The sequence below is a fragment of the Dreissena polymorpha genome, chromosome 6, assembly GCF_020536995.1.
Source record: "Dreissena polymorpha isolate Duluth1 chromosome 6, UMN_Dpol_1.0, whole genome shotgun sequence".
NCBI lineage: Eukaryota > Metazoa > Mollusca > Bivalvia > Myida > Dreissenidae > Dreissena > Dreissena polymorpha.
The window spans coordinates 73687367-73712875 of NC_068360.1; the positions used below are offsets into that span (position 1 = coordinate 73687367).

Sequence of the window (25509 nt, forward strand, 5' to 3'; positions counted from 1 at the left end):
TAATATTCATTAATGTTTTTTTTGCACATTATTTTGTATAAATGTTCAAAACTTGACAAATGTTTGGTACAATTGTGTTTGGGGGATATTTTTATTGAGCTTACACACATTTAATTATAAAATACTAGCATGTGTTTCTCATTCAAAGATTATGTTGCTACTCAACTAGGAAAGGACTAATTAGCCTATCAATGTGTGATTATTCCACTATCCGTGACTTGCTTTCTATAGACACAGAAGGAAAATATGTTTGGGTTTTTATGCAAACAAATCCGATACGGAGCCTAGTCTTGTGAAAGTAGTTCCAAAAATTGCAAGAACAAGTCCTGTGATGAGAATAATAATGATGCTTATGATTTCATCATAATCAGCAGCATTTTCACCAGCAGAAGCATCAGCGGCTGTATGAGCATCATCATTATTATGTCAACATGGTCAAGGTGTTATGTTTATTTATCTTATGCAAATATACTGATGATGATGGTAATAAAAAGGAAGAGGAGAATGTTAATGATGGTCAAGAGTGAATGCTACACTTACTTGTATCTTGCAAATGTGGGTATCAAGTAGAATGTCATCGTTGTTGAGTTCACACATCTTCACTTCGTTTTTCTGCAATGTTTTAACATGTTTACTGACAGGTTTCGGTGGAAGTGGGGGTGGTGCTGTTAACTTCGATGAGCTTACGTTCTGCAAAAAAAGACAATACGCTATCGTGTATTTATGTTGCAATTGTCGTTCGATCGTTTGTTCATTCATATAGTAATGCTTCGATTCATTAATCTATTAATTCATGCATACTATTTAATGGACGATTACCCCTCACATCCTATCTGTGATTGTATATCATTTCACAAGTTTTCTTGACCGAAACACCATTATTATGTAAGCTCAACATCAGGCAGTTTCATATTGTTGTTAATTGGACGATAACTTATGTAGTTTAAATTCACGAAAATTCGTATGAGGTGCCATAACTAAAAATGCATTATGCAACGAATTCACATTATATAATTATACCGTATGTGCCTCATGTTGCAAAACGTATAAATATAACATTAACGTACAAACGCCATATTTACGATGCAAACTACACAACAAACTTATTTTTATTTCAGAGAAATAATTGTAATTGGAGCAAACTTTAGAGTGTTTTACTTTAAATTTTCAATTATTACATAAGATAACTCTGAGCTTTACGGTTACATAAAAGTAAACATATAAAATATTTGTGCTACAATCAGTGCGATCCCACGTCGTGGGCGAGTTTGCCACAAGAAGCAAAGTGTAAACAATACATTACAGCAAATGTGAATATATTAGTATTGCGTTTTCAATCAATATTCTTTATATAATGTTCGAATGTCGTACATTTTCTACGTAGTTACACACATGTTCATGTTAAGCCGAAGTTAATTGAACATAATTATACACAAAACAACTGAAACAAGTCTTTAGAAATCAAATTTCGTAAAATGTACTTAATGTATTTATTTTGTAAGAAAAACGTTTAATGGCTGTACTTTTTTGATAGCGCTTTGAGCGAATGGGATTTATTTTTCAATATGTACGCATTACCTTAAGCAACCTCACCATCCTAGTACTGCAGAATCTTATAAAGAAAATGCGCAATACGAGAAGTTTTATAAAGCTAAACTAACAAACTATCTCCTACCGATAAACTGTGTGTGTCCTCGACCGCTTCATCGCTTCCCATGCATAGTTCTTGAAGTATGCCTATCTCTTGGATTTCGCTCTGCAGAAAAGTATGTACCTTAGAATTTACTTCAAAGGCAAATTGTACAACTATATTTTGATAAAATGACTGCTTTACGATAGTACGCATGCCCTGTAATTCCTTCCTCAATATAACATATAATTGCCGTGGCTGCTTTTTCTGCGATAAGTCGCGGATAATAGATTTTTGTTCTTCAATTCTATCTTTAGTTTCCTTGCACGTTTGTTCAAGTTGTTTTAAACTTGCGTCGTTACTCTTGTGAATGCTTATACCTTTATGTTTTGCTTTTTCAACTAATTGGTCAAGCCGAGCGATAACGTCCTCCCTGCATGTTTCAACAGAGCTTATGTAAGCTTTTTTACACTCGTCGTTAGATTTTACGTTCGCATCTATGCGCTGTTCTATCGTGCAAATTTCATCTTCAATGTCTCTTAGAGTGGAAAGCCATTCAACTTGGTCATCTTGTATTTCACTGGAGGACGTTGCCATCCTTTTCTAGAAAAGTAAAAGTAAAACGAGTATTTACTTATCTTACTGCAGTGCCTCAGTGTATAACCACACAATTTTTATTGAGACGATACACGTTCGAAAAAGTTTTGCTAAATAACATTCGCTACAGAAGACGTAATTTGGTGTTAGTTAAGCTCGATTGCAGCTAAAAGCTCAATTACACGTCTAAGGATTACTGTAACACTATCGACTACAATTTTTCTGTTGAACCGGTGCTTGATGTATTTGAGGAGACCCAATGACCAGAGATGGAATGGAATCCGGGATTCCGGGATTGCTATGCGGACACAATATTAACAACGCCACCGATACAAATGTTCCAATACCATTGATAACTCTTATTTCATATTTTTTTCTTAAGTATGATAAGTTCGATAAATGTTCAGCATGTATCCCAATTCATGATTTGACTTCATCTTTTAGTTTGCCGTAAATAGCCCAACCTGTAATATTAAGAAAACGTGTGTCCTTTAAATGGCGCGACACCATAAATGCTGCATGACAGATGTAAAGTATGGGAACAACTTGCAAATATTTTCTCTGTGAAGGATAACTTTTTGTCATATTCGATGTTGAAATGATATTGAAAAAATGCTTCGTTTGATTGATATTGTAAAAGAATATTCCAAATGTGTTTTGCATGCATGAAACATAAATGTCGGACAAGCTTGATTCAAGCGTAACAGTGTGAATAATTTCTTTTAAAAACATTGGATTGTGATAACGGACAATTTTTAACGGGTTTGAGTTCATAGCCTGATATTGATAATGGTACATTTTCAGCCAACGTTCATTTATACTTCCCGATCGCTGAAATATAAGTCGTCCGTTTACACTCGGTATAGCATGCAACCACGTCAAATTTCCTTATTTGTCTTACAAGAATGACAGGATGCTCTAACTATGCTGCCTGTGCATCAGCATGGATGCTACACAAGTTGCTAACCTTAACAATATAACTCGTCTTCTTTTTTATTTTAGCATGCGTTGTGTCTAACCAATTCCGAAAATAGTGTTTTATTTCAGTTCATAATGCATAGTGTTAGTTGTAATGCTGTCGCTCTGGTCACTATGGCACATTTAATTCAAAGTACCATTTTCCTTTACTGTTTTTAATTTCAACGCCCTGTTGATACAGTTTATTAACAATTAGTCTAACCGGTTTCAACGACAATACATTTACATTGACAGTCCCATACAGAGAGACAGACAGACATGTGACCGCAAAATTAAGCATTGTTATATTAAAGTTCGTTATGTATGTATTGTTATGTAGTGTATAGACATTGATCATTTGCAATAAAAACTAGCGAATGTTAACAAGATTTTGTTTCCTGTAGATTCTCGAATTTCATGACTACACAATATTATATTATATATTATTTCATGTGTTCTGTTATTCCATTTTTGAAACTGGTTAATCTATTGTAAATATCATGTTAATTTGAAAACCGCACGAACGCTGATGAATAACAAAGTTGTGCACTTGGCGTAGACGATTCATAAAGCATTATGGAATTTGTGAACATTTCAAATATGTAAAGACCACTGTCATTCGATAGTGAAAGATGATATCGATTACATAAACGTTTGCACCAGGATGGTAAGTTCAAAATTTTGGCCAAATACGACCGAAGAAGACCAAAAGGCAGTAACTTATAATTTGGCTAATAATATTTACTGTCATAAACATTTTCCTTTTTTTTTAGACGTTTGTCAATATTAAAAGTAACATGGCTTTTATGAATTATCTAAACGTGTTCTAAAAACATAAGCATCTATCAAATGTACTACCAATTGGGAAGATATGTGTTATTATTATCCATGTATATATTAAATAAAGCGCAATTTATTTCTTAATTTATCGTAAAATAAATTATACACTAATTTAATGATATGTTTACGTTTTCATGCCATATGACTAAACAATTCAATCTCACTCATATACGCAATATTTCATACTACCGCTGTGTCTAAAAGGCCGTAAATTAAAAATCCATAACGTTGAAGCGTCTACACAGAACTGTTTTTCATTAAACATGTTGCGCATTAATCGAAGTTTAAAGTATATATATATTTACTTACGTAAGACCTAAATAGCATTAACTATGGTCCTTTGTTTTAAACTTTATTGTTTGTAAAAACACTTCACTGATAACAATAACAATAGCAGCGTGTCTTGTTTGAATAACACCTGTCATGTGATAACCATTCTTTTCATCGGAAACAAGGGCACATATTTCTCCAAGTCGCATTCATATTTAACTACACTTTGCGAAGTCATGTGAACGCTCAACAAAAACTCACAGCCATCATTCGGTTAGTTTAATCATTTGAACGAAGGTGTGCAAAAAAGCAATACGCAAATACGTGGCAGAAGGTAAGTAAGTAAGAATGAGTATATTTAAATCGGAACGCATGTCCTAAATACATTTCGCCCAAAAATAAACAATACATGTTTGAGTAAAAAATGTTGACTAATCATATCCTTACCCAATTTGGACATATTGGTATTGTTCAAACGTTAAGTTTGAACAATTACAATAAAATTTTCGCGAGTATACACTGTAGACTATAGATGCTCATGCAAATAAAAGTCCAATACACCATATGCACACGTTAAAGTTAGCATCGTCTCAATATATCGATGCTCTACTTAAGATTAGGGCTTTTTCGATTTGATAAAAACACATTCAATACATGTGCATTTATATGTAGCAGTTCAAAAGAAGAATTTGTTAACGGTTCATTAGACAAAAAACGTATGTATATGCCACATTTAACGCTCAAAAACATGTTCCAAATACATAATTTGTTTAAAAGTACTCACGAGTCAGTCTAGCGTTCCGATCCTTAGCAATGATGCGTGTACTACAATTTAACACTTTAAGTGTGAGACACTTATGAGTTGAAGGCTAAACAAGTCGCAGATAGTGAAAATACCGTGCACGATAGAAAGACATTTATACTCTGAGGAATATCTTGAAAGTTATATAAGATAAAGGTATGTAGAGCAAATGACACGAATGTGCTTAAAACAAAGGACATAATGTATTGTAATATATTAAAGTGCTATTTCCGCATGTTATTCTTTAGATTTATCGGTATATTTTCTCGAAATCTCAGAGAGGTATAACAACAAACTTAATAGATAGGTATTTCTGTTTGAGTGGATACGCAGTGCGCAAGACCATAAAGTCTTATTCGAATATGTATAGAGCTTCTGCCCTTTGTTAAGTTTTGTAATATAATTATGTGCGGATCAAGGTACAATAACTATAACTCTTGCTTACAAGAAGTGCCAGATATATAGCTCTTCGCAACTCATATGGCAACTATCATTTAGTGAATTACAGATGCTAAGCATAATTCATTTGATGAAGATATTATTATTTGTACACATTGATGAAGGGCAATTATTTTGAGGTTAATGCCCTTTGCTATTTTTTGGATGACCGCATCCCGTCTGTAGAGTATTAAAATGTGTGCAGTAGTTTGTAGTTTTTTGCATTGTTATGTGGCTACATTCATTCGGAAGCTAGGACGCAGCTTACATGAGACTTTATTTATTGATAGAAAACAGTTGTTTTAGTCAACACGACATACACGTTAACGTCTTACGTGATCATTTATGTGACGTCATAACAATTCAAGCTGCATGACCAAATGCGTCTGGAAATTTGACATCAACTAATCATCTCATCAGATTGGATAGTCGACCGATTACGTCACAATTTAATTGCATGAAACGTCATGACATTAGACGACCAATAAATAAACTTCAGGCAAGCTATGGCGGTTTATGTGCTCAGTATAAACATATTTAAAATAAATATATGTTTAAATTAACATGTTTAAACCACGAACCAGTTAGGCTAATACTAAACAAAACATTTGTAGAATTCAGATAACTGTATACATGTTAAGTTTCCCAGTTGAATCAGATGTAGCGAAACAGCATAACATTATTTAATATATAAAAATAGTAATTTCAAATGTTATTTAATTTGTCGAGGAAGCTTTTGTTATAAGAAATACGATTGATTCTGCCCGCCCGCATGTCCGTCCGCCCGTAAAATACAAACATCCAATCCTAATGTTGTGCTTGTGTTAGTATTTATAAGGAAATAAAGTGTTAAGTGTAACGAGGGTTTATTGATGTTGCTGATATGAAGATGATGATAATTATGAGGAGGAGTTAATAGTATTCTGATAAAAGAGAACAATACATTTACTAATGGCTATGAGATCAGATCATATATGACTGATGCAAGCGCTAAATGCTTTATCGAAAACTAACAAAATAATTTGATGCATTTACCATCAACAATAATATTCGCAACTGCTCTGGTCATTCAGTCGAGCTAGTCCGTTTACTATCAATTCATAACAATGGGCGTATTAATTGACACCTAATACAATTGGTTGGTTAGTACCACCTCTTAACAAGTATAGTTAATGATATGTGATTAACAGCGCCCACCTTCTATTAATTGAAACTTGAAACTTGCTAATTTGATGAAACGCCTATTTATATTATTATATTCAATGGCGTTGTACAAAACATGTATATGCACATAAAATTGATAAAACATAAGAGTGATTGATACTATTATGAAGCATTCATTAAAGGGTTAATAATCTAAAATTTTGTGATATAAATAAAAATGCTTCAAGACACTTAAGTAATAAAACACTGTCAGCTACAATATTAAAAACACAGTAAAAGTAAAATATTATGTAATAAATTGATATAACTAGGGTTAAGACAATAATTGAAATGATATTATGAGCAAATTTTTGGGATCATAAAGACACTGTTTTTTCATTAACTGAAAGGATACGGGAAATGATATTTCTGCAATCTGGCTGTCGGATTCCGCAGCTACCGGTCACCTATCACCCTTACGGACTCTTCTTTTTGGTTTTAACCTTATTTGAACTACTGTGACTGCAAGTCACAAAAAGACTGATCAAGTGTGACTACAAAACACAACTTGAAGGTTAAAAGTACAGTGTGACCATTAGACTATTGCTACCTCTCCACACCCACGTCGGAAAACGACCGAACATATTTGATTTTTTTTGTTTTTACCAAAATGTGGATTTCTACGAATTCACTTCTTCAGGAAGTGTCTTTTTTAGAAACTCCACGAAGTTTCATGCCAACGAATACAAATAATTGTCCAGTATTATTTGTGGGCATGAAACTTTTTTGTCAACGATTATTTCAACTGAATAACCACATTGAGCTTTTAATGTGAAACATCTACTGTATGTGTGTGTATTTCGTAGTTAATAAGATACCTCCGCGCCTGAGGCTGCATTAAGAATTTTATAAAATGCTACTGTCCGATAAGTATGACCCTTTAGTATAAGGGGCCCTACCTGGCGCCCAAAAAATTAGAGTCTGAAAATATATATTTGTCCGAAAACTTAAAGTAATCACGGTATAGCTGTAAACTGCACCTGCACAATGGGAAACGACATTTAGCCTGTGCATGGGCCAATCTATGATTGTGTCAAAAAAAATTGTCATCGTTTTATCGTTGTTGATTGATCAATACAAGTGGATGGCATGTTGAAGCTTTTATTATTTAATAAGTTTTATATTTGGTAATTTAGAGATCCGTGCCTTTTGTTTTTAACGATTAACAACACTAAATACAAAATCGCTTAAAATGTATATGTGAAAGCGTAAACTAATATACACATATGTAAATCACTTACAACACAAACTCATAAAATGCACAATTGGTTGCGATCTGTAGATGTTCCGATATTGTTTACTTCAGTATAATCTTTACTTTGATGTATTTATTGTCTGCAATGCTGTTTTATACTTTTAAATGACGAGCCCGTATATTAAAATTGAAGACCCTTATCCGGCTATTAACAGCACAAAAATGCTATAAAAAGTGTTTTTGCAGCATTTAAACCCAAGGGCGGCTGTTGCTGTTTTGGCAACAATATAAACAGACTCTCAAACGAGGGGATTCAAATTTGGAAATATATATCGAAAAGGTAAGATATAGACAATGTACACACGTATTGTTATTTACTGTCGTTTTATTGAAACAGTTCAAATGACAATCTGTATATATAATTCAGTTAATCAATTATATTTCATAATAGCATTTAATGAAATTTGACAAAATAAGAATATTTTTATAAATAATTTTAAATGAAATTTTGCGCATTTGATGCCTATTTTCCGCGCGTTGTCTGCGCTAAATACACAAGTACTCTAGAATAAGTTTCCTTACATGTTACAACTTGTACCCCTTTTTGTGTTGGTTTTCAGAACGGCCATTTCTACATCATTCTGCGGGATTTCATTATTGAGAAGCAAAAGGCGGAGAGCCAGCATGGGAGAAAATTGTGCAAGAAGTTTTGTAACGATTTTTTAATTGATGTCGTTGTCGTTGTGTATGGGTATATAATTATGTCCCCTTTTTATTTAAAGTGGTAACCACGGCGACATCGTTCCAGCTACTGTTTATCGAACCCGCGGGAACAATTTTTTAATTGATAGCAACTGTAACAATTTTGGGACGAAGTAGCTTCTCGTAGAAGTCGTGGTTGCGACACAATTAGACCACCATAATGCACGTTGTAAAGCGCGTGTTTATTAATGCCTTACTAAGTTGATCACACTAATTATCAAACCGATAAAACGAGTTTCACAATCGTGATAACAACATAAATACAAAAAATGCACATGTCACATCTGTTCCGCCGATGGTTTATGGTGATAGTGTTTCTTTATTTAACTTAAAATCTTGCACCTGCTCATGGTGTTTTTGTAATTTGTTATTTTAGAGAACAATCAAGTTGTGATTCGAAGTTAGATAATACCTTTGTCTACAATGAAGAACTCACAGACACGATTATCTCTCTTGCTGTCGATGTTCTTGGTGAGTTATTTGCAATTATCAGTGTCTTGTTGACTCTGCATTTATGTGCCTGTGTCTACGCTTTGAAGGTATGCAAGAACAGCGAAAACTAAAGTTGTAAATATTATGTAGGGAATATGACACTTACAATAATGGTCTTATGTTAAATGAAATGGAAAGAAAATGCCTGTTTAAGCGTTAAGCATGTTTTATAGTGTCCTTACCCAGCACAGAGGAAAGTGTTGCTCAATCAAACAGTATTTCCTTTTTGCACACCAGGTCTTCCCTGCGAACCCCTTTTGGAGATGCTGGGGGAATATTACTTGACCTACTTACAGAAACGCGGGTATGACGAAATGCTGCGAAATCTTGAATTCTCTAGAATTCCTTCAAAATCTGGATTCCTTGCACGCGTTCCAATAGATGGATTTCCCGGATGCTGTTGCGCCATCTTTCCGGAGCGATGAAGATTCTTTGACCGACAGAATGATCCTGCATTTTTTACTCAAAGCGTTCGGGTCTGCATTCTGTGGTGAAAGGTACTTATGCGCGTACATTGTGAAATAATTCTGCTTATGTAACTTTTTATGTAACACAGCTTGGCTTAATTAAGGAGGGCTAAACTTAAAAAATAAACCAACTACAACTGTATTTTTATTGTCTCCTTATTATATCAGCATCAATACAATGCGAGATTGCAGTGGTGTAATGGATATGGTGTCCGCCTAGCGATCGGTATGTCACGGGTTCGATCCCCACTGTGAGCGCGTTCTTTAGATTTCCCCCATAGACAACATGTACTGGTTCTAGTCACAGGAAACTGACTCGATAGCGTTTTAAATAATTCGCAGGCTTTCTATGCAGTCGAGCGAAATAGATAGCATTTAACTATGGCCTTACCTTTTAATAATTTGAAATTATTTTGCAACCTACTATATCGAAGTTCTACAAAGACCAGCTTATTTCTCCAATACAATTGTTTTGAGTAATCCGCTTTAGATGAAACATTATATATTTTATAGGGTTACGTAGACATTATTTCCACTTAATATTAATACGTTTTAATAAAATCCATATAATCATTGTTTCGATAAATTAAGTAACAGTTTAACACGTGAAACGTTTTCTGGGAAAGAACACGTGGCTTAATGCATGTGCGTAAATTGTCTCCCTAAATTAGCCTTTGCCTTTTGCACACGCTTATCAGGGATGACTTTATCAGCCGGAACTAAATTTTTGTTTAGAAGACACTTCCTTTAAACGAAAAATACAATACAACGGACTGCGCTGGCTTATGATACCCGTATTGATTAAACCCTGTTCTCCTGAGCGTGGCTACAAAATATAATTATGTTTAAATGTCAAACAGTATAAATACCGACGATTGATCCGTTTAAAGTCACATTGGTGAATTTTTTTAAAGGCATGGTTGTTGAAGCGGCAGAGAAGCTCTACACAATGCAGCAACAGATGGACCCCTTCTGCATTAAGACCATCGAGGTCGCAGATGACAACAGAACACGTGAACACGTGACATTCTGCATGATCGCCAAGCAGATTAAGGTTGGAAACAATGTTGTATGAGCATCTTTCTGGAAAAACTGGGCTTAATGCATTTGTTTAAATTGTCATCCCAGATTAGCCTTTGTTATCTGTTAAGGCTATTCAGGGCTGACACTTTCCGTGTGTATAGATTTGTTCGTTTCAACGAAGTCTTTTCTTAGATTAAATCCAGTTTAAGCGGAAAGTTTCGTTCCTGATTAATCTGTGCGGACTACACACGCTTATCTTGGACCACACTTAAGACACATGTGTTGTATGTTTTTCCAGAACGAGGCTCCCATGAATTAAATTCAATATTTCGAGTAATATAACGATGGCGCACGTGACAAAATAATAGAAATGTCCTTACATTGCTTGTCTTTTCGGATTGTTTTGATATTTGAAGATCTTCCTTCTACATAACTATATGTGATAACGGCTAAAAACTAGAAACCTTACTTGTGGTTAAGAAAACAGACATACAAACGTTTTTACGGTAAGTTTTATGCGCATTTTATATTTAACCATTCAAAATCAAAATACAAAGAAAATCGCGTGTACTTTCCGTTATACCAACTGCTTTCACCTTTCCTACACCAATATTGAGCGTTTCATCTGCTGTCCGTTTGTGCTGGAGTTGAGATTGGAAAATATGAAGCAAGAATGGGTTGACCGACTTTCATTGCAATTAAAAGGGGATGTAAAGAGGCTTATGCTTTTTACGATTAATGGTATCGATATTCCACAGTGACATCCATGGATTTTCCTACATGGAAATCATAAAATATATTAAGCTTTACACTATTGCACCGAAATTAAAATGGAAATATAAAATCAATTGACAACACGATTTTCGTCAATTATTTTACACTGTATTTAACAGTTAAATAATACTACGACTTTTGTTCGCTCTACCTCCCGTTCAAGTAGTGCACCATTCAATTATTTTTAATTGAATGCTCTTAATTATATTTTTCCTATTATTTACGTGTATTTTTGCAACGTATAACCAAGTTTCCTATTATTCAATAAGTGAAGCGTATTCCATTACTTTTATGTGAGTCGCGCTATGGGTAAACGAAGCTTTATGTTCGTAAAGTATCGGCCCAGAATAGCCTATGCAGTACGGGAGACCATTTCCGCTTTTACGGAATCGTTCGTTTAAAAAAAGGTTTAAATTTAAGTCCATTTATGACGACTCGCGTCGTTCATGATGAGCCTATGCAGTTTTCACAAGCTTATTTTGGTCGACGTTTTAGAAACATGCATTTAGCCCTGTTTTCCTGTGCGCGGCTCAATTTTTATTTTCCAACTCAGGCCAGATGTTCCTGCTCAGAGATATAGAGAATAAGAGGTTACTGTCCCATCGTTTTGTAATTTATCAGGCAAGGCTTAGAATAATATAACGGCGAGGCTTGCCGAGCCTGATATATTACAAAACGATGGGACAGTAACCTGTTTTTCTATTTATCATACCACATTACCCCAAAAATCTACAAAACAATCCATTTATTATATTTAAAATGTACGGATCCCCGCTGATTTCGCTGATCCGGCTTTTACACGTTTACATATATGTAGCAACGGCGTTCGAAAAGATGACACGAATAATCGCTTATTTTAAACATCGTATAGAGAAAACAGTTGTTTAAACTACGAAGGGAAATAGTACACCCGCTTTAAGTATAAACGTCTTGAATTGGAGATCAGGAATGGACTGCAGCGACAAATTTAATCGAAGAACACACTGTACCGAATAGTTTGGAGACGCCATTTTGGAGATGTGTATTGAAATTGACATTTTGATGATGGTGTCAATATTGATATGAGCGTGTTTAATCGTTTGTTTAAATAGTTGAGGATTAGCATACAGTTATCATTTGTCTTGACTTTCTGTGCAACACTTGAGAGTGCAATTACTATATCGATATTTAAGATGTATTGTCCCATTGATGACGTCATTTAACTTCTGTAGTGCGGGCTGTGATTTAAAAATAAAAACGTTTTTGTGATTTATGACTGAAACTAGAATAAATATTTATTTTAAAAAATCTACTGTTTATTACAATATTATGAAAATATATATTTTGAAAATTTATATTTTATTATATTGTTAATGTTAAGTGATTATAATCAAGTTTTATTTAAATGCGTGACCGTTGACAAATGTACAGATACTTTTTTTGGAATTGCATCTATGTAACGCAGAACACAAGGAATGTCTAAGAATGTAGTAGTTTGTAGTTTCATATTTTATTAAAAATAAACATAGTACATACATATATATAATAGTTATTATATACAATTTCAAATCAAACACTACTACACAGCCATGCAAATGGCTTACGAGTCACTAATTAGACATGGAAAAGTGTAGCCGTCTAATGTCTGTTAAAGAATATATATTAAAATAATCACTGATTTGATATATGATATAGCATTAATAAGTGTCATGAACATTTTGTATAATAGTAATTATTAAGTCATATCGTCACACACAGTATACTTTCTCGTTTAAAATAGTAATAGTTTATAAATAAAGCAAATTTTTATATTACTCGTTTGTCCGTCATTAAGCATTTGAGTCACTATAATCCATACGAATCAGGTATGGTTTTATCGTTATGAAGGAGTTGTAAAACATAAGTATAATAATGTATTTTTTCACTTTTGTATGTTACATGTTTTAGACAGTTTGAAGCATTTTGTTTAAATCGCCATCTGTCAGGGGAAGCGTATTGAGAACCGTTTTTAGAGAGCAAAATTTGAAGTTGTGCTAAAACAACTTAGACAAATAAAATAAACGGTTTCAAAACAAAAACGAAAACGCAAGCCTGTAGTAATTTCTCAGTTCAAGTGTCCACAAAGTAGTCTCATAAAAAACCACGAAATTCCTTCCCACGAATATACATGATAAACCATAATAAGTAATCGATACGCTCTTTTCAACGTATAATGTAGTCGCAATGTCGTTACACAGGAAGTATATCGAAAACAACGTGCGCGCCAGTCTGACCGGCTCGGAAATCCCCACCCGCCGTGCGTCCGCTTAGTCGCGGCGCGGGAGTCTAGGGGAGGATTCGGCGCTCCGGGACCGGATATTCCGGTTGCAGCGAGAGCTTGACAATGAGCGCCGGCGTTGCGAGGCCCTCTATCGGGCCTTCCTTCACAGAGACGCCGTCGATCTGTTGAATCGAGACATGGTGCCAAATGGAGGTACACACGATGTTTATCTTGTCTGGTCTTATCTTGTCGTGGATCATTAACCGATTCTTTAATAACCTGCATTTATGAGTACATGTTTTAAGAGTGTGTGGCACTTCTACCCTTATGTGAATAAATTAGTGACCAAAGGATCGTTAAAGTCGCGTTGTGTAATTTTTTTTGTTTTGACTTAAATGTCCCAGGCTCGTTAACTACTCATCAGTTTGCAAAATAAGGTAACACGTCTTTTTGTAGAATATATTAACTTTTTATTCTTGGTTAAATGTTTGTAAATGTATATTATTCTTATTAAATAATTGAAACAAACTAGAAGACAAGAAATAAACGAGATACTCCAACACAAATATAATCCGTCCAGAAAGTATATGTCCGTCTGTCCTGCACAATCCCGTGAAGCCGTTAAATTGGGATGTTTACTGTGCAAGTTCGCTATCAAAGTGGCTCGCAATTTGTTAAAAATACCCCGCTTTTATACTAATGCTTATATAAATGCATATATAAACGGTCATGTTCTAGAAAAATGTGATGACTAGGCAAGTAACAAAACTCTCCATCAACCTGTCAAATTGTTTTTTCTAGTGGCATTTTTGTTTTTTCTAGAAGCATTTTTGTATCTTAACGCCAGTCAACAGCAGTTCGTGGCCGGTTCAACACCAGCCTGACCGCCAAGAGCATCATCGTATGATAGTTCGAGCCCTACATGTATAGAGCATCCCATCGTTTGACTGTTCGAACCCTACATGTATGATTGTTCGAATTGAGTTTAGTCAGTTTACTAGGACAAAAGTGTTACAAGTGTTTATTAGATAAACTTATCTTGCAGATGCTTTCAACACACACCTTTAAAATGGATAACAAAGGTGTTACTTGTCATATAAAAATCCTTATTATCCCACTTTTACAGCGAATTTGGTTGATAAAAGCCGTATTTATTAAATTTTATTTATAATCAACGGCAATGCTATAATCAACTGCAAAAAATGACGACATCAACTGCCGAACCGGGACTTCTTTTTCCCATGCACCTCGTCACCTTTATTTGCCAAGTGCATCAATAATAAAACAATCTCAAATGTTTGTCAATCTAAATGACCTTAAAACAAAGGAAAGTAGTAAACAAACGTGTTTGTTGTCATTCATTTTCATTAAACCTCTAGTATTAGGTAAATTTAACACTATGTTGCAAGTATGTTCTGTTGTTGTTGCTCCCCTTTGAAGAAGTCAGTTCGAGTTGCTCTCCTTTGACCATAAAAAACAATCGTCTGGATCAAGAAATACCTGGCAATACTCACAAATGACACTGCATCCCAGTGGTTCTTGCGTCAATAATTGGGTGTCAACTAGCTAGGTCAGATGCTGAAGGCCATGGCAAAAGAAGCCGTCTTTCCCGAGCACAAGAGAATAACGAACCACACAGTTCGCAAATTCCTGGTCCAAAACTTCGAAATGCAAACATTCCACCCACTGAAACCATGGCCATAACAGGGCACGAACATATTCAATCCATAAACAATTATTCCAACATATCTGTTGAACAGCAGCAAAAGTTTTCAAACATTCTTGCTCAGTCCATTAACAGTCCAACAGCTTCCTTTTGTTCACCTTGATGCACTGAAACTATGGCCGAAATGCAGCCTAGACAACCACTGTCTACCGTCGGACTGTGGTTCTTGATGTTCGCCCTACCCATTCACTTCACCAGCAAATGTCTTTCTCTATTTCGAACAACTTTGCCTCACAATTCTTTGGTGCCACTTTCAACATTCAAAATGTTAATGTACATAATTAGCTTAAATCCAAGTTATCTCTGTTATTTCGTCACGAAATAACCACATATTATAACAAAGAAGCAAATAGTGTGCACCTCGTGATCGAGTTGATAGTTTGATATCGAAAGTGAATTGTGTGTGGTGTTAGGCTACGTTGTAAACAAATGTAGTTTCTGTATATAACAACTTAATGTCATATCGATATTATAAAACTTCAAGATTTGCAATTCAATATAATGATTAAAATTGTAATTGATTACGCTTGACTCTTTGTTACAGACCGATATTCTGATTTAAATAAATGATTATTAGATCAGCGGTTATTTTTGGAACGCGGAGTAATACACTGACCTTGGTTAAACTACAGTCATTATCAAAGTACGACAAACACTCATGAAAACTAATTTTATCAAAAACAAAAAACAAGTTTACTGAACTAAAAGTGGAATAAATAGAATAATAGGTAAGTGTTGATTATAGATCAGGTTTATCATGCTCGGTACGAAAACGAAAAAGCACTCGCCAAGGCTCGTGCTTTTTGTTTTCTAAGCCTCGCATGATAAACCTGATCTATAATCAACACTAACCTATTATTCTCTATTTAAAATGTGTAACAATATAACAATATAATAAACATTCGCAATTCTATTCAATTAATTGATATTTACATTTTAGGAATGTAATACTTTATTAACGAGTATATATAATTGAAATTGGTCCATTTATATTGCAATAGTTTAAATTGAACGTGTATTTCATTGTTTGGAATATATATCATTATTATATTTTGGGTACACAATAATAAGTCTTATTATTTTATTTTTAGAATCTACCAGCAGACGACAGCGCTGTTCTGTGACGTTGTTCATTTCCTCCCTATGGTAGCTAGGTGCGCCCCCAGTGACGTCAACAGTCTCCTGAACACGCTGCAGACGACATTTGACAATATCACGAAGATTCATAATTTAATAAAGGTCGAAATATCTCTATTATGTTGAAGAAAATTTATTGATAAATTCTATCGTCGCTCTATAGTTGTGATTGTTTCTGTCGATGTTTTACATATTTAACAGTCTTTCAATTTTATCCATGATACTTACGCCTTTACTGGGCAACATACGAAGTTGACCTGTATATGTACATCGTTCTTGGTTGCTTACAAAGTCAGCAGAAACAATTTTGATAAATATTTCATGACAAATCGCCAGACAACATCGAAATCACTTATCCTGGATGACATTCTAGCAGAAAATGGCATAGACGTCGTTAAAATGTGAGGTTAATGCGTACATTCTTTCATACTGAATTCATACTTACATGTATTTTGTTTGCAGTTTAGCCGATTAAAACGTTCTGTGAAAACAGGGCTTAATGCATTTGCGAAAAGTGTTCCCGATCAGCCTATGCAGTCTGCACAGTCTAATCAGGGACACCACTCACCGCCTAAACTTGATTTTCGCTAGAAAGAGACTTTCTTAAAGCTAAAAATACTATTAAATCGGACAGTGTCGTCCCCTATTTAGCGTGTGTGGACATAACAGGCTAATCTGGTACGACACTTTACGCACATGCATAAGCCCCGTTTTAACAGAGCAAAGCTCAAACATTGAGGTGACGGACTCTCGAACGAACGCAATCTTACTCATATTTCAGGACGAGTCGGTCGGGGACGCCTATCTGGCGGTTGCCGGCGTCGGCGTTAGCGAGAAGAGGTAGCAGCATGCGGAGAGGGTCGCCAACACAGCACTGGGCATGCGTATAACCGCTCGGGACCTAACCTCGCCTCTAGATGGCGAATCTATCCAGGTAATGTTGTGTTTGGTTATTTATTATTTAGAATTGCTATCTATAATGGCTGTCTCAAACACAGCGTTTGGCATGCGCATTACGGCCATTGACTGACGTTGCCGCATATGGCGAATTTATCCAGGAATTGTTTTGTTTGATATTTCGTTAATTACAATAACTAGTTATGATGACCGTCGCAAACACAGAACTGTGCATGTGCATTACGGGAAGGGACCTGACGTCAACTCTTGATTGCGAATATATCCTAGTAGTGTATGTGATATTTCATTATTTAAAATAGGTAAATAGAATGGCCACATAGTGATAATTTCGTACCAATGATGAAGACGTCATTTTTTATATTGTGTCCGATTCTTTCTGTTCAAACGCCACGCTGGATGGCGAATCTATCCAGGTAATGTTTTGTTTGATATTCTGTTATTTAGAATAGCTGTATATGATCCTCATGGTAGCAACTACGAAACGAGTATGATGACGTCATTTATTTTTTTCTCTATAAGCCTTTAATTGCCAATAGTATAACACGTATTATAGAATGCGATTATGAAATAAAAATTTACATTATTCATTTCCGAAATCCAGCTTCGTTTCGGTATCCACACTGGTTCTATGGTTACCGGTATGCTTGGTCAGAAAGTCCCGCGTTTTTTCGCCATGGGAAAGCCGTGTGTTCTCGCCTCTAAACTGGAGAGTCACGGGAAACCCGGGAAAATTCACATCAGCTCCACGACATATCAGTGAGTTGTAACCTATTGTTGTTTTTATTTAGATGAGCCCCACTCGGGGACAACCTGGCTTAATGCAAGTATTACAGTGTCGTCCCAGATTAGCCTTTGCATTCCGCACAGGTACTAAGCGGAAAGTGTCGTCTCAGATTGGCCTATGCATTCCGCACAGGTACTACGCGGAAAGTGTCGTCTCAGATTGGCCTATGCATTCCGCACAGGTACTAAGCGGAAAGTGTCGTCTCAGATTGGCCTATGCATTCCGCACAGGTACTAAGCGGAAAGTGTCGTCTCAGATTGGCCTATGCATTCCGCACAGGTACTACGCGGAAAGTGTCGTCTCAGATTGGCCTATGCATTCCGCACAGGTACTAGGCGGAAAGTGTCGTCTCAGATTGGCCTATGCATTCCGCACAGGTACTAAGCGGAAAGTGTCGTCTCAGATTGGCCTATTCATTCCGCACAGGTACTAAGCGGAAAGTGTCGTCTCAGATTGGCCTATGCATTCCGCACAGGTACTAAGCGGAAAGTGTCGTCTCTGATTGGCCTATGCATTCCGCACAGGTACTAAGCGGAAAGTGTCGTCTCAGATTGGCCTATGCATTCCGCACAGGTACTAAGCGGAAAGTGTCGTCCCAGATTAGCCTCTGCATTCCGCATAGGTACTAAGCGGAAAGTGTCGTCTCAGATTGGCCTATGCATTCCGCACAGGTACTAAGCGGAAAGTGTCGTCTCAGATTGGCCTATGCATTCCGCACAGGTACTAAGCGGAAAGTGTCGTCCCAGATTAGCCTCTGCATTCCGCACAGGTACTAAGCGGAAAGTGTCGTCTCAGATTGGCCTATGCATTCCGCACAGGTACTACGCGGAAAGTGTCGTCTCAGATTGGCCTATGCATTCCGCACAGGTACTACGCGGAAAGTGTCGTCTCAGATTGGCCTATGCATTCCGCACAGGTACTAAGCGGAAAGTGTCGTCTCAGATTGGCCTATGCATTCCGCACAGGTACTAAGCGGAAAGTGTCGTCTCAGATTAGCCTCTGCATTCCGCACAGGTACTAAGCGGAAAGTGTCGTCTCAGATTGGCCTCTGCATTCCGCACAGGTACTAAGCGGAAAGTGTCGTCTCAGATTGGCCTATGCATTCCGCACAGGTACTACGCGGAAAGTGTCGTCTCAGATTGGCCTATGCATTCCGCACAGGTACTAAGCGGAAAGTGTCGTCTCAGATTGACCTATGCATTCCGCACAGGAACTACGCGGAAAGTGTCGTCTCAGATTGGCCTATGCATTCCGCACAGGTACTAAGCGGAAAGTGTCGTCCCAGATTAGCCTCTGCATTCCGCACAGGTACTAAGCGAAAAGTGTCGTCTCAGATTGGCCTATGCATTCCGCACAGGTACTAAGCGGAAAGTGTCGTCTCAGATTGGCCTATGCATTCCGCACAGGTACTAAGCGGAAAGTGTCGTCTCAGATTAGCCTCTGCATTCCGCACAGGTACTACGCGGAAAGTGTCGTCTCAGATTGGCCTCTGCACTCCGCACAGGTACTAAGCGGAAAGTGTCGTCTCAGATTAGCCTATGCATTCCGCACAGGTACTCAGCGGAAAGTGTCGTCTCAGATTGGCCTATGCATTCCGCACAGGTACTAAGCGGAAAGTGTCGTCTCAGATTGGCCTATGCATTCCGCACAGGTACTAAGCGGAAAGTGTCGTCTCAGATTGGCCTCTGCATTCCGCACAGGTACTAAGCGGAACGTGTCGTCTCAGATTGGCCTCTGCATTCCGCACAGGTTAATCAGGAACGGCACTCAAATTCTATACTGGATTTTCTTTTTGAAGCGACTTCCTTTAAAATGAAAAATCTATAAAAGCGGAAAGTGTCGTCACTGATTATGCCTCAGTCACAAATAACCCGGTCGCCGGCCGAAGTGTCCGATCTCCAGGCATCGGGAAGACTGGACACGTTGGAGCCGTCCGCCGTACAATGTGTGACAAAGTTTAAAACCTCAGTCACAAATAGACACCGATCACCGTCCGATCAGCGACCGACGTTTATTTCCGCTTATCAGCCTGGCGTTGGCCGATGATCGCACGCACATCCGGTCATTTTTTAGAATCGGGTGGCGTCCGGATTAATTGTTTATATCACAGTTTGTTTTACCCGGCATCGGGCCCGGGAAGGAATCGAGTTGAGATCGAAATAAGATCGGACGATCAACGAACGGTTATCGCCCGGCTTGCGCCCGACATCGGAATTATTGTACGTGCATCATAACGAGCATCGTCCGGCGTCCGTCGGGTATCGTGCGGAGGCCCTACGGCAATCTAAAGGTCACCGGCCGATGTATATGCCTCTGGGAAATATCTTTACTTTTGCCGATACACGTTCAATGAATCCGATGTCGGGCTATCGCCGGGCGATACACGTGCGTTAATCGTCCGATCTTGTTTCGATCTCAACTCGATTCCTTCCCGGGCCCGACGTCGGGTAAAATTTAAAGTAAGACTTAAAACTAATCCAGACGCCGCCCGATGCTACAAATTGGCCCGATTTCCGTGCGATCATCGGTCGGTCGCCAGCCCGATGAGCGGAAACATTCGTCGGCCGCTGATCGGACGGTGATCGGTGTCTATTTGTGACTGAGGTATTAGCCCGTGCGGACTGCTATGAGCAGACTATTAACGCCCATACATGAAGCTCCCTTTTTCATTGTGCGGTTAATAATTTTAACGTGTTTTTGCTTGAAACGCGTAAAATCTTTTTATTATTAAAGTTTTTAAACAAAAAGTTTTGTGGAAATTTTAAAATCTGAGTTCCAATCTTAGTTCCAATGGGTAGCTTAATGGATCAGCAATTAGTTTTTGTACACCAATTTTCAACTTCTTTTTTCAAGTATTCTTGTGAATAAAGGATTCTCATTCGAAAAGCGAGGTCAAATTGAGTTGAGAGGCAATGGAATGTTGGAGATGTATTTCTTGTTGAAGAACGATATTCTGTCGGAGGACGACTTGCTCGGGCGTTCACACAACAACCCGGTAGTGATGCATATAAACGAAGGGCGGATGGCGGGGCTGGCATACGCCCGCAACAACCGAGTGTATCCGATCGCAGAGAGCACTTCCTCAGGAATTTATATACGTCATTTCCTGTTAAGACTTTTTACTCCCGGTATTGGGAAATTGTGATAGATCTTTAAGTTCCGAAGCTGGTGCTCTAAATGAGTGATTGTTAGGAAGCAAACTGATTTGATCAAAAGTTAGCGTCAGTTGTGTATATCTCATTATATACCTACCTTGTCGTCACTACGTTAGCTTTGAACGGATGCGTTAGCACACTCCCAGAATTGACAAACACTCTGATTAAGTAAAAGCCTGCAATTCGATAGGACATTTAAAGTAAAAGATTCTTGACCGATCGTTTGTTGAAATCAGAACTACTGTGTATTTTCTCATGATGTTGCACTCAGAAACTGTTCCTTGTTTATTGTGTTCTTGAAAAACAATAATTACCGGTTATTACCGTCATATATTTAACAAATCAGTGATTTATCAACATTAATGTAATTCCACGTGTGTTCATGCTTATTTTGTTTCCATTTCAGTCAGTAGCAGACCGGTGTCCGGTGAGAGCGGATCCGGGTCGCTGCAGACGAAGTAACTTCCGGTCCGATCGTAAATGGACAAAGCCGCACGGTCCAAGGGCTTATACGTGTGTGTTGAAAGTGTTCATGAATTATTATCCCAACGCTTTTTGAAAAGCGTTGAGATTATGTGGCTATCTCCGCCGTCTGTCCGTCCGTCCTGGCCACTATCTTCTCCTACACTATTAGCACTAGAACCTTCAAACGTACACACATGGTAGCTATGAGCATATGTGCGACAGTGCATTATTTGGAATTTTGATCTGACCGCTGGGTCAAAGTTATGTGGGTTTGGGGTGGGGCTGGTCAGAGATTTGCACTCATTTTACTAACAACATGCGGCGTGGGGATACGCGTCGGCCTCTGCCGCGCCATTTCTAGTTTAACTTGCATTCACGGTTTATGTTACTAGGGAATAGGAATGCAGCTAATCTGTCCTATTGTGAACACAATTTAGATGTAAAGATGTCATACAATGGCTCGATCATTAAGACTCAATTTGTTAAATTGGTTTGATGGTTTTCTTTTATTTGATATTTGAATTGATATTTTTGTTGTGTCTTGTTTTCATATCAGTATTAAAGCTCCGCTCCCCAACATTTAATAACTACGAAATTGCTTCTTTAAACAAATTTAAATTCATTGAAGTCAGTAAAATAATAAATTTATAACGATTTAGGAACAATAATAATTTATTTGCACGCAAAAGATGCCTTTGGAGAAAATCGAGTTAGTAAATTCCTTTCTTCTCAGACTTACATTATTCCTTTATTACCGGACATACAGTCAAATAATTGTTCCATTTGCATAAGGCTCATACGAACAAAAACAATGTAGTAGATGCTTTTTTGTAAAGTGTGTATTAGGTCCACTACGAATAGAATCTACAGAATGACAATAAAGTTTTATCTCGGCAATACCACATGTTATTTAGAATCTTGCTTGTCATTTAGATGGTGCTTCTTTATTTCTGAAAAAGAAAAATACTTATATATTTTAAAAGTCTTCATTTTGTTTATTACCTGTAATACATATTTAAATGTATAAATTACTACCGCCAGTTAAGTTAAACTTTGTGACACAGTCGCACACCTTTATCAACTTTGGAGCGTATAAAAGGTATCCATTGAACACGTTTCCGAGTTATGGTAAATTCAAACAGAAACAGATGCGCATGCAAAGATTAATTTAAGAAAAAATTGTCGTTTATAACCGGCTTATAAAAAAACGATATTTATTTTTGGTGGGAAATACTGAAATCAATTGAGGTTACACCGAGTTGCTAAAGAGGCACATACAAACACACAGACTGGATTATTTTCCGATAAAAACGACACTATTGAAATAATGATTACATGTTGTTTACAAATATCACTCGGCTAAGAACTACATTTTACTATGCGAAATCGTAGGTACTTTGTTTTTGTAGGAAGAATACCATATACGTAGAATTGTATCGTGTACTATATTTTCAGAAACATAAGCACGTATAATATCGGTATATATAGCTTCGCTCTCGAAAAACAGGGCTTAATGCATGAGCGTGTCGTCCCACATTAGCATCTACAGTCCGCCCAGATCAAGGACGACACTTTTCGCTTCTATATAATTTTACCTTTCGATTAAGTCTCGTCTTATCGAAAACCCAGTTAGGACGGAAATTAATGTCCTTGATTAGCATTATTTACGCACATGCATTTAGCCCCGTTGTCCAAGAGTGAGTGTCATATGAAGTGATCACGTGATGCATTTAGCCTCGTTGTCCAAGAGTGAGTGTCATATGAAGTGATCACGTGATGCATTTAGCCTCGTTGTCCAAGAGTGAGTGTCATATGAAGTAATCACGTGATGCATTTAGCCCCGTTGTCCAAGAGTGAGTGTCATATGAGGTGATCACGTGACATGCATTTACCACCGTTGTCCAAGAGTGAGGTCATAGGAAGCGATCACGTGATGCATTAAGCCCCGTTGTCCAAGAGTGAGTGTCATATGAAGTGATCACGTGATGCATTTAGCCCCGTTGTCCAAGAGTGAGTGTCATTTGAAGTGATCACATGATGCATTTAGCCCCGTTGTCCAAGAGTAAGGCTCATATGAAGTGATCACGTGATGCATTTAGCCCCGTTGTCCAAGAGTGAGGCTCCTATGAAGTGATCACGTGATGCATTTAGTCCCGTTGTCCAATGGTGAGGCTCATATGAAGTGATCACGTGATGCATTTAGCCCCGTTGTGCTAAAGTGAATGTCATATGAAGTGATCACGTGATGCAATTAACCCCGTTGTGCATGATTGAGGCTCATATGAAGTGATCACGTGATGCATTAAGCCTCGTTGTCCAAGACTGAGGCTCATATGAAGTGATCACGTGACATGCATTTAGCCCCGTTGTCCAAGAGTGAGGCTCATATGAAGTGATCACGTGATGCATTTAGCCCCGTTGTCCAAGAGTGAGGCTCATATGAAGTGATCACGTGATGCAATTAGCCCCGTTGTCCAAGAGTGATTGTCATATGAAGTGATCACGTGATGCATTTAGTCCCGTTCTCCAAGAGTGAGGCTCATATGAAGTGATCCCGTGATGCATTTAGCCCCGTTGTCCAAGAGTGAGGCTCATATGAAGTGATCACGTGACATGCATTTAGCCCCGTTGTCCAAGAGTGAGGCTCATATGAAGTGATCACGTGATGCATTTAGTCTCGTTGTCCAAGAGTGAGGCTCATATGAAGTGATCACGTGACATGCATTTAGTCCCGTTGTCCAAGAGTGAGGCTCATATGAAGTGATCACGTGACATGCATTTAGCCCCGTTGTCCAAGAGTGAGGCTCATATGAAGTGATCACGTGATGCATTTAGTCTCGTTGTCCAAGAGTGAGGCTCATATGAAGTGATCACGTGACATGCATTTAGTCCCGTTGTCCAAGAGTGAGGCTCATATGAAGTGATCACGTGATGCATTTAGCCCCGTTGAACAAGAGTGAGTTTCATATGAAGTGATTACGTGATATGCATTTAGTCCCGTTGTCCAAGAGTGAGGCACATTTGAAGTGATCACGTGATGCATTTAGCCCCGTTGTACAAGAGTGAGTGTCATATGAAGTGATCACGTGATGCATTTAGCCCCGTTGTGCTAGAGTGAGGCTCATATGAAGTGATCACGTGACATGCATTTATCCCCGTTGTGCTAGAGTGAAGCTCATATGAAGTGATCACGTGACATGCATTTAGCCCCGTTGTGCAAGAGTGAGGCTCATATGAAGTGATCAATGACATGCATTTAACCCCGTTGTCCAAGAGTTAGTGTCATATGAAGTGATAACGTGACATGCATTTAGCCCCGTTGTCCAAGAAATAGTGTCATATAAAGTGATCACGTGACAAACATTTAGTCCCGTTGTCCAAGAGTGAGGCTCATATGAAGTGATCACGTGATGCATTTAGCCCCGCTGTGCTAGAGTGAAGCTCATATGAAGTGATCACACGACATGCATTTAGCCCCGTTGTGCAAGAGTGAGGCTCATATGAAGTGATCACGTGACATGCATTTAGTCCCGTTGTGCAAAAGTGAGGCTCATATGAAGTGATCACGTGACATGCATTTAGCCCCGTTGTGCAAGAGTGAGGCTCATATGAAGTGATAACCTAATGCATTTAGC

General features: G+C 37.7%; 3 protein-coding genes across 4 annotated transcripts in view; 1 reads left to right on the top strand and 2 right to left on the bottom strand.

The window, feature by feature from the left end:
* Positions 1 to 5188, bottom strand: part of LOC127836555 (tyrosine-protein kinase Fer-like) — a 292136-nt gene extending 286948 nt beyond the window's left edge. The window contains exon 1 of one of the 2 annotated variants that reach the window (XM_052363210.1): positions 5079 to 5188. The gene's annotated coding sequence lies outside the window, so the exon portion shown is untranslated. Of the gene's footprint in view, positions 1 to 4213; positions 4326 to 5078 lie in introns of those variants that run through there. The other variant, XM_052363211.1, reaches the window with a different exon arrangement.
* Positions 1 to 25509, bottom strand: part of LOC127836561 (uncharacterized) — a 274313-nt gene that overhangs the window by 233254 nt on the left and 15550 nt on the right. The gene's annotated exons all lie outside the window — the stretch shown is intronic.
* LOC127835807 (guanylate cyclase soluble subunit beta-2-like) overlaps positions 1 to 25509 on the top strand; it is a 296454-nt gene that overhangs the window by 200291 nt on the left and 70654 nt on the right. The gene's annotated exons all lie outside the window — the stretch shown is intronic.